Source organism: Tachyglossus aculeatus, chromosome 3 (assembly GCF_015852505.1).
Source record: "Tachyglossus aculeatus isolate mTacAcu1 chromosome 3, mTacAcu1.pri, whole genome shotgun sequence".
Classification (NCBI taxonomy): Eukaryota; Metazoa; Chordata; class Mammalia; order Monotremata; family Tachyglossidae; genus Tachyglossus; species Tachyglossus aculeatus.
Window position 1 is genome coordinate 60,582,032 of NC_052068.1, and position 10,175 is coordinate 60,592,206.

Sequence of the window (10,175 nt, forward strand, 5' to 3'; positions counted from 1 at the left end):
TAGTACACAGTCAGAGCTCAATAAATATGATTGAATGAATGAATTGAGCATCTGTTCCTCTGTGTTTATCAGCTTCGGCCTTCAACAGAAGTACCAATCAATCAATCAATCGTATTTATTGAGCGCTAACTGTGTGCAGAGCACTGTACTAAGCACTGTACTAAGTACCAGAATTCTCTTCTTGGGTGCTTAAGCAGGAGAGATAAGCCGTCTCCACTTTATTGAGATGCTGTAACAAATAAGAAGCCAGGGTATGTTAAACACTTAAATACGTCTTTAGCAATGAAACAGCATATGACTACATGTAACTATTAATATGTAGTAGGCGTGGCTCGGTGGAAAGAGCCCGGGCTTGGGAGTCAGAGGTCATAGGTTCTAATCCCGGATCCACCACTTGTCGACTGTGTGACTTTGGGCAAGTCACTTAACTTCTCTGTGCCCCAGTTACCTCATCTGTAAAATGGGGATTAAGATTGTGAGCCCCATGTGGGACAATTTGATCACCTTGAATCCCCCCAGGGCTTTGCACGTAATAAGCGCTTAATAAATACCATCATTATTATTATTAATGACAGAGTTAGAAAGCACTTATGCCATCAAACTGTATCTGATCTACTATGTCAAGTGGGCACAGTCCTCCAGACTGTAAACTCATGAACTAGTAATGAACCTACAACGTCTGTTGTATTGTAATTTCCTAAGCTTTTAGTACAGTTCTAATCCCAGCTCCACCATTTGTCTGCCATGTGACCTTGAGCAAGTCACTTTACTTCTCCAGGTCTCCGTTACCTAATCTGTAAAATGGGGATTGAGACTGCGAGCCCCATGTGGGACAGGGAGCGTGCCCAATCTAATTAACCTGTAACTACCCCAGCATTTAGAACAGTGCTTAGCACATAGTAAGTGCTTAGCAAAAACCATAATTATTATTATTACAGTGCTCTGTCAGTCAATTGCATTTATTGAGCGCTTAATGTATGCAGAGCACTGTACTAAGCACGTGGGAGATTACAATAGAACAATAAATGGACACGTTCCCTGCCCACAATGCTCTGTAAATGCCACTGGTGATGATTCTTCAAGTATCAATGAGCAAGCTCACTCCGACACTTTATGACCAAACTAGAGGAAGAATGACTTTAGCCAGGGGTTAGGAAGGGACCTTAATCGCACCAAGGCTCAAGGTCTACCGAAGGCTCAGACCAAGCATGTGGTTTGCCTGCTAAAGCCTGGAATCAATGTTCTTGTTGGACTACTGCAGAGTAATAATTAAAAGTCCTTCGAGTAAATACCCATTAAGGGTTTCTGAATGGGTCAATCAGGGCTCAATTCTCCATCATAACAAGGAAAAATGTATTTGGTTTCCAATGTACCAGTTCTCAGAAGGGAAATACAACTGGTGGTTGGAACATTTCAATAATTCTCTAGAGGTTAAGGGAAGATTCCCCAGAAAACCAAGAATTCTGGTTTTCTGTAACAATGCACATTCATTCCTTGGTAAAGCAGTCTTCAGTTAAGGGAAGATTCCCCAGTAAACCAAGAATTCTGGTTTTCTTTAGCAATGCACATTCATTCCTTGATAAGGCAGTCTTCTGGGAGGAATCAACCCAGTGGCTCAGGCTGGCCCCACTGCGTCCATCTGTCTTTACACATCTGCCTGGTCTGCATATGTCTCTGTCTTTCTGTCTCTCTCTCTCTCTTCCCTCTGTCTCTCCCTCTCCTTTTCCCACTCCCCCTTCCAGAGACCTTCCCTGACTAAGCCCTCCTTTCCTCTTCTCCCACTTCCTTCCGTGTTGCCATGAACTTGCTCCCTTTCCCCCAGATCCACAGCACTTATGTACATATCCATAATTCATTCATCCATATTAATGTCTGTATCCCCCTCTAGACTGTACACTAATTGTGGGCAGGGGATGTGTCTGTTATCCTGTTATACTTCACTCTCCCAAGAGCTTAGTACAGTACCCTGCACACAGTAAGCTCTCAAGAAATACCAGTGATTGATTTTTTTAATGGTATTTGTTAAGCACTTACTATATGCCAGGGACTGTACTAAACACTGGGGTAGTAGAAGTTAATCAGATTGGCCACAGTCCCTGCCCACATAAGGCTCACATTCTTAATCTTAATCTTCTTGCCTTTTAGACTGTGAGCCCACTGTTGGGTAGGGACTGTCCCTATATGTTGACAACTTGTACTTCCCAAGCGCTTAGTACAGTGCTCTGCACACAGTAAGCGCTCAATAAATATGATTGATTGATTAATCTCCATTTTACAGATGAGGTAACTGAGGCATACAGAAGTTAAGTTCATTCATTCCATCATATTTACTGAGTGCTTTGTGCAGAGAATTGTGCTAAATGCTTGGGAAGTGCTTCCAGGTGCACTCACAAGGTGCTTGCAGTCTAGAATGGGAGTCAGACATTAAATTAGAGATAGTGGGATGTCAGAGCATAAGGATATGTACATAAATGCTGTGGGGATGAGGATGTGGTGACTATGAAATGTTTAAGAGGTACAGACTCTAATGTATGTGTGACATAGAAGGAAGGGTCAGTAGGGAGAGGAGGGGAAAGGAGGGCTCAGTCAGGAAAGGCCTCTTGGAGGGGATACGATTTTATTAGGGCTTTGAAAGTGGGGAGTGGTGGAATGTTTCATTCATTCATTCAATCAATCGTATTTATTGAGCACTTACTGTGTGCAGAGCACTGTACTAAGCGCTTGGGAAATACAAGTTGGCAACATATAGAGATGGTCCCTACCCAACAGCGGGCTCACAGTCTAGAAGGGAGAGACAGACAGTGACTTCTTCTCCAGTACTTTCAAACATATCCATGTCTCCCCTATCATAAAAAATCCCTCTCTTGACCCCATGACTCCCTCCAACTATGGCCTCATCCCTCTCCTACCATTCCTTTCCTAACAGACTCCACTTCCTCTCCTCCAATTCTCTCCTTGACCCACACCAACTTGGTTTCCATCCCTTTCGCTTCACAGAAATGACCCTCTCTAAGGTCACCAATGACCTTCTTCTTGCCAAATCTGATGGCCTCTACTCCATCCTGATCTTCCTCTAACTCTCAGCTGCCTTTGACATTGTGCACCACCTTCTTCTCCTGGAAACATTATCCAACCTTGGTTTCACACTGACACTGCCGTCTCCTGATTTTCCTCATTTCTCTCTGGCCACTTATTCTCAGTCTCTTCGTAGGCTCCTCCTCTGCCTCCCACCCTCTACTTGTGAGAATCCCTCAAGACTCAGTTTTGAGAGCACTTTCTATTCTCCATCTACACCCTTATTCACTCCCATGACATCAACTACTATCTCTGTGCGGTTGATTCCCAAATCTACCTCTCCAGCCCTGAACTCTCCCTCTCTGCTATCCCAGATTTCCTCCTGGCCTCAGAACATCTCTATTTGGATATCCTGCTGACACGTCATACTTATCTCCATCTTCCCACCCAAACCCCTGTCCTCACCGTGTCTTTCCCATCACTGTAGACCACACCACGATCCTATCTCACAAAACCCACAACCCTGGCATTATCCTTGACTCTTCTCTCTCATTCAAACTGGAAAGAGTGTGGACCTGAGAGTCAGCGGACCTGGGTTCTAATCCTAGCTCCTCTAATTGCCTGGTTTGTGACCTTAGGCAAGTTGCTTAACTTCTCTGTGCCTCAGTTTCCTAATCTGTAAAATGGGAATTCAATACTTGTCTTCTCACCTACTTAGACTGTGAGCCCCATGTGGGACAGGGACCATGTCTGTCTTGAATAATTTGTATCTACCCAAGTACTTAGGACATTGCTTGACAATTATCAAAATTATTATTATTATCATATTCAATCTCTGACCAAATCCTGCTGGGTTCTAAGTTTACGACATTGATAAAATCTGCCCTTTCCTCTCCACCCAAACTGCTACTATACTGATCCAATCATTTATCCTATCCTGCCTCGATTACTGCCCCAGCCTCCTCTCTGACCTTCAGCCTCTCCCCACTGCAGTCTATACTTTACTTTACTGCCCAGATCATTTTTGATCCATACTCCAAAATATACCATCAGCTTTAAAGCACTCAATAATCTCCCTATCTCCTATCTTACCTTGCTGATTTCTTACTACCCAGTCCTCGCACTTCACTCCTCTAGCACCAACTTACTCAGTGTAACTCATTCTCTTCTATCTTGTCACTAACCCCTTGCCCATTATCTCCCTCTGACCTAGAATTCCCTCCCCCTCCATATACACCAGACCACCACTTTCCCTCCCTTCAAAGCCTTATTAAAATTACATCTCCTCCAAGAGGCCTTCCCTGATTGAACCCTCTTTTTCCTTATTTCCTCTCCCTTATGCATTGCCTATGAACTTAGAACAATGCTTTGCACATAGTAAGTGCTTAATAAATACCATTATTATTATGATTATTTAACTAGGATCTGTACCCTGTAAGCACTTATTTTCACCCCATCCACATCCCCACAGCACCTATGTACGTAAATATAATATACTTATTTATATTAATGTCTGTCTCTCCTCTAGACTATAAGCTCCTTGTTGGCAGGGACCTTATCTATCAACTGCATTGTAATCGTACTCTCCCAAGAGGTTAGTAAAGTGCTTTGCACACAGGAAGTACTCAATCAATACCATAGATCGATTGATTGATCAGAAACCACATAACTTCTCTAAGTCCTAGTTTACTGAACTGCAAATGGGAATCACAACGCCTGCCTCCTTCTACTCGGTGAGGCAATCATATTTATTGAGCACTTACTGTGTGCAGAGCACTATACTAAGCGCTTGGGAGAGTACAGTACAACAATATAACAGACCCATTTCCTACCCACAGTGAGTTTTCACCTCACAGGGATGTTGTAACGACCAAATTGAGCTAACCGATATGAAAGCACTTGGGGAAAAATAAGAGCATTGTCTAAATACAAAGTGAAAATATCACTCCCTAATTGCCTTTGCCCGTCCCCCTCTTTCGATTCCTTTTAGTTCTGAGCATGTGACACGGCACTAATTTTCAAAGCTGGAATAAGAAGGTTCAGTGTGTGATTAAAGAGGAAATGCAAGATTACTCCATTTTCCAACCACCCACCTTTCATGGTGACTATAGATTAGCTGAATGCCCTGTAATTAAGTAAAATACCCGAGAGGCGAGAGGGCTATTCCATGGAACAAGTGGAGGGTGGACGGGGTGAAAGGAGAAATATCATCCAGTTTACCATTCCTGTCATTCTCAGGAGCTGAGCAGACCTAGTGAGCCAGACATTTTGGGGACAAGCACAGGGCGGAGCACAAGAACATAATGATAATAATAATTGTGGTATTTGTTAAGCGCTTACCATGTGCCAGGCACTGTACTAAGCACTGGGGTTAATACAAGCAAAACATGTTGGACAAAGTCCCTGTCCCACGTGGGACTCCCAGTCTCGATCCCCATTTTCCAGATGAGGTAACAGAGGCACGGAGAAGTGAAATGACTTACCCAAGGTTTCACAGCAGACAAGTGGCAGGGACAGAGTTAGAACCCATGACCTTTAGACTCCCAGGCCCTTCTGCAAGGAAGGCTTCATTTTGCCCAGTTTTAGAAGATTTTTGTAAATGGGAAGAGCTGTGGTCTGTCAGATTTCAATCAATTAAAGTATTTATTGAGAACCTACTCTTTGCAGAGAACAGTACTAAGCTCTTGGAACAGTGCAGTAGAATTAGTAGATATGATCCCTTTCCTCAGGAAATTTATCAGTGGTATTTATTGAGCGCTTATTGTATGTATTGGATATGTGTATTGTAATAATAATAATGGCACTTATTCAGTGCTTACTATGTGCAAAGCACTGTTCTAAGCACTGGAGAGGTTACAAAGTGATCAGGTTGTCCCACAGGGGGCTCACAGTCTTCATCCCCATTTTACAGATGAGGTAACTGAGGCACAGCAAAGTCTTCTAGACTGTGAGCCCACTGTTGGGTAGGGACTGTCTCTATATGTTACCAACTTGTACTTCCCAAGTGCTTAGTACAGTGCTCTGCACACAGTAAGCGCTCAATAAATACGATTGATTGATTGATAAGTGACTTGCCCAAAGTCACACAGCTGACAATTGGCGGAGCCGGGATTTGAACCCACGACCTCTGACTCCAAAGCCCGGGCTCTTTGCTACTGAGCCACGCTGCTTCTCTAAGCAATTGGGAGTCACAGTACAACAGAGTTGGTAAACATAATCCCTGTCCACATTCAGGCAAGGCAGGGAAGCCGATGTAAAATAGAGTACGAGTGGAGGAAACAGCAGAGAATAAGGATGTGTACATGCATGATATATGGCTGAGGGTGAGGAGAGTAACCAAACGCCAACCAAGGAGTACACAACCAAGTGTATCTGCTACCCACAAAGGAGGGCAGATAGGGGAAATGAGGAGTTAGGAAAGGCCTCTTGGAGGAGATATGATTTTAGTAGGGCTTAAAAAAGGTCAGTCAATGTCTTCACCCTCCTGAAGAACCTCCAGTGGTTGCCCATCTACCTCCGCACCAAACAGAAACTCCTTCCCATCGGCTTTAAATCAATCAATCTCCTTGCCCTCTCCTACCTCACCTCACTACTCTCTTACTACAACCCAGCCCACAAACTTCAGCTCCCTTATGCCAACCTATCTCGTCGATCTCATCTGCCTCACCGCCAAACCCTTGCCCACATCCTCCCTCTGTTCTGGAGCAATCTCCCCCTTCTCATCCAACAGACCAGACACTAAAATAAATTACATGTTAGAGGAAGTAATAAAGTTTAAATGCTGCGGTGGGGCATTTAGTAACTCGGTGATTAGGAAGCTTCAAAGGACTTTAGTGGCAGAAAGGCTATAAGGAGGAGAGATTACAAATTAATGGAAAACTTCCTGGAGAAGGTTTTTTATCAAGTTTTTATTAAAGTTATTATTCATCTTGATTTTTTATAATTATATGTTATTAAGGTTTCAATCAAGATTTTTTTCTAATTGGTATGAATTACTTTAAGGAAATCCACTCCAATCAGATACTGATTTGCTTGTATTTCTCCCCTCCCCCCACCCCCCATAGCACTTAGTAAAGTGCCTAATACAAAGTAAATGCCAAAATTGTCATTAATCAATCAATCAATCAATCGTATTTCTTGAGCACTTACTGTGTGCAGAGCACTGTACTAAGCGCTTGGGAAGTACAAGTTGGCAACATATAGAGACAGTCCCTACCCAACAGTGGGCTCACAGTCTAAAAGGGGGAGACAGACAACAAAACCAAACACACTAACAAAATAAAATAAATAGAATAGAAGTGAACAGGTGAAGTAATAAATATGTACAAATATATATACATATAGACATTATTATTCTTACTATCATAATAATAATAATAATAATAATAATAATAATAATAATGGTATTTATTAAGTGCTTACTATGTGCAAAGAACTGTTCTAAGCACTGGGGAGGTTACAAGGTGATCAGGTTGTCCCACGGGGGGCTCACAGTCTTAATCCCCATTTTACAGATGAGGTAACTGAGGCCCAGAGAAGTTAAGTGACTTGCCCCAAGTCACACAGCTGACAATTGGCGGAGCCAGGGTTTAAACCCATGGCCTCTGACTTCAAAGCCCGTGCTCTTTCCACTGAACCATGCTGCTTCTCTAAGACCATTATGAGATGTGATTTCAGAAAGGCTTTGAAGATGGGGAGTGCAATGGCCTGCTGGATGTGAATGGGGAGAGTTTCAAGCAGCGGGGAGGCTGTGAGCAGGAGGGAGGGGTGCAGGAGAGATGAGAGCAGTGTGGAGAAGCAGCTGTGGCCATTTGGAAAAAGCAGGGGCCTGGCAATCAGAGGACCTAGCTTCTAATCCCGGCTCTGCCAATTGCCAGCTGTGTGACTTTGGACAAGTCACTTAACTTCTCTGTGCCTCAGCTCCCGCATCTGCAAAATGGGGATTCAGTACCTGTTCTCCCTCCTATTTAGACTGTGAGCCCCATTTGAGACCTAGTAGTAAAAATGCTGGTGTTATTTGTTAAGCCCTATTATACGCCAGACGCCGTACTAAGCGCTGAGGCGGATACAAGCAAATTGGGTTGGACCCATTCCCTGTCCCACATGGGGCTCACGGTCTCAATTCCCATGTTATAGATGAGGTAACTGAGGCATAATTCATCAACCAAATGCATTTATTGAGCGCTTACTATATGCAGAGCACTCTACCGAGTGCTTGGGAGAGTACAATACAACAGAATTAGCAGTCATGTTCCTTGTCCATAACAAGCTTCCTGAGAAGTCAAGTGACTTGCCCAAGGTCTCACAAGACCTAATTGTCTTGTACCTACCCCAACACTTAAACAGCGTGGCTCAGTGGAAAGAACCCGGGCTTTGGAGTCAGAGGTCATGGGTTCAAATTCCGGCTCCGCCACTTGTCAGCTGTGTGACTTTGGGCAAGTCACTTAACTTCTCTGGGCCTCAGTTACCTCATCTGTAAAATGGGGATTATGTCTGTGAGCCCCTCGTGGGACAACTTGATTACCTTGTTTCTACCCCAGCGCTTATAACAGTGCTTTCCACATAGTAAGTGCTTAATAAATGCCATCATTATCATTATTATTATTATTATTACCTACCCAACACATAGTTCAGTGCTTGGCACATCGTAAGCATTGAACAAATACCCCAATTCTTTACCTAGTGCTTAGAACAGTGCTTGGCATATAATAAATGCTTAATAAATACAATAATTATTAGTATTAGTATTATTATTTTCAGGGTGTAGTGAGTAAATTAGCTTGAGAGAACCAGAATGCCAGCTGATGGGTGGTGGGAGAAGAAAGCTGGTAATAGGAGAGAGAGAGAGAGAGCTAGTTGAGGGCCTTAAAACTTTAAAGCCAATGGTCAGGCATTTCTACTTAATGCAACTTTTTGAGGAGAGAGGAGATGCATGTGGGACAGCATTTTAGAAAAATGTCCCAACCAGAAGAGTGAAGTTTGAACTGGAGAGGGGGAGGATTAGACCTGTGACACTGTCACCTAGCTGACATTTCACAAGTTACTGGTCCAAGGAGGTAGCAGTTTGGAAGGAGATGAAGGGCAGATCTTAGAAATGTTACTAGACTGTAAGCTCACTGTGGGCAGGTAATGTGTCTGTTTATTGTTGTATTGTACTCTCCCAAGAGCTTAGTACAGTGCTCTGCACACAACACTCAGTAAATATGATTGAATGAATGAATGAGAGGCAGGGGGAGACTAACAGGGTTTACCAACAGATTGAATATGAAGATTGAAAGGGAGGAAGGAGTCAAGGATAATGTCATGTTCTGGGCTTCAGAGGTGGCTAGGGTGATGGTCTTGTCAGCTGTGAAAGTTAGGTGGAGGGGAAAATTGCAGGGATTGGGGGAAGAGGTCTATATGTTTTGCTTTGTTGTCTGTCTCCCTCTTCTAGACTGTGAGCCCATTGTTGGGTAGGGACCACCTCTATATGTTGCCAACTTGTACTTCCCAAGCACTTTGCACACAGTAAGCGCTCAATAAATATGATTGAATGAATGAAGAGGTCAGTTTTGGATAAATTGAGCTTAAGGGCTCAGCAATGCACAGTACTAAGTGCTTGGGAGAATACCATACAATTCAGTTGGTAGATATGGTCCCTGCCCACAGTGAGATCGTGGAGAAGTCATCCATGTGGAGAAGTCATAGAGATAAGAGGGAACACAAGATTACGGAGGAGGTGAGAAGTTGGGTTCCTCTCAGGGTCGCAACTGGAGAGTTTCCAGTACTCTTCCAGTCTCGGCTACAGGAGGGAGAATCAAGCAGAGGCATATCCATGCCATTCCTAGCTGGGTCAGTAGCTAGTGAGAGGAAGGCAATTTGCTACAAGTCAAAACTCACCCATGCTGGGCAGCAGCGGCATGAGAGTTGAGGGTGAAGACTCAAGTTTACTGGAAGGAGGCCAGAGTAAACCACTTCCATATTTTTACCAAGAAAACTCTCTGGATGCACTACCAGAATGATTGCTGATGGAGAGCGGGACGTTCTGGGAGAGATGTATCCATGGTGTCTCTATGGGTCAGAAACGACTCTAAGGCATAAGACAAGACAAGAGACGTTGGGGCGTGGGTGGCAGACTTGGGAGTGATCCACATTGAGATCCAGTGCTTAGAACAGTGCTT

General features: G+C 43.7%; 1 non-coding gene across 1 annotated transcript; it reads left to right on the forward strand.

Moving 5' to 3' along the window:
• Nucleotides 1-9,746: 9,746 nt before the first annotated feature.
• Nucleotides 9,747-9,884, forward strand: LOC119926128. Its single transcript, XR_005450034.1, has one exon. It is a non-coding gene; the product is annotated as a small nucleolar RNA SNORA7 (small nucleolar RNA).
• The last annotated feature ends 291 nt before the right edge of the window (nt 9,885-10,175 follow it).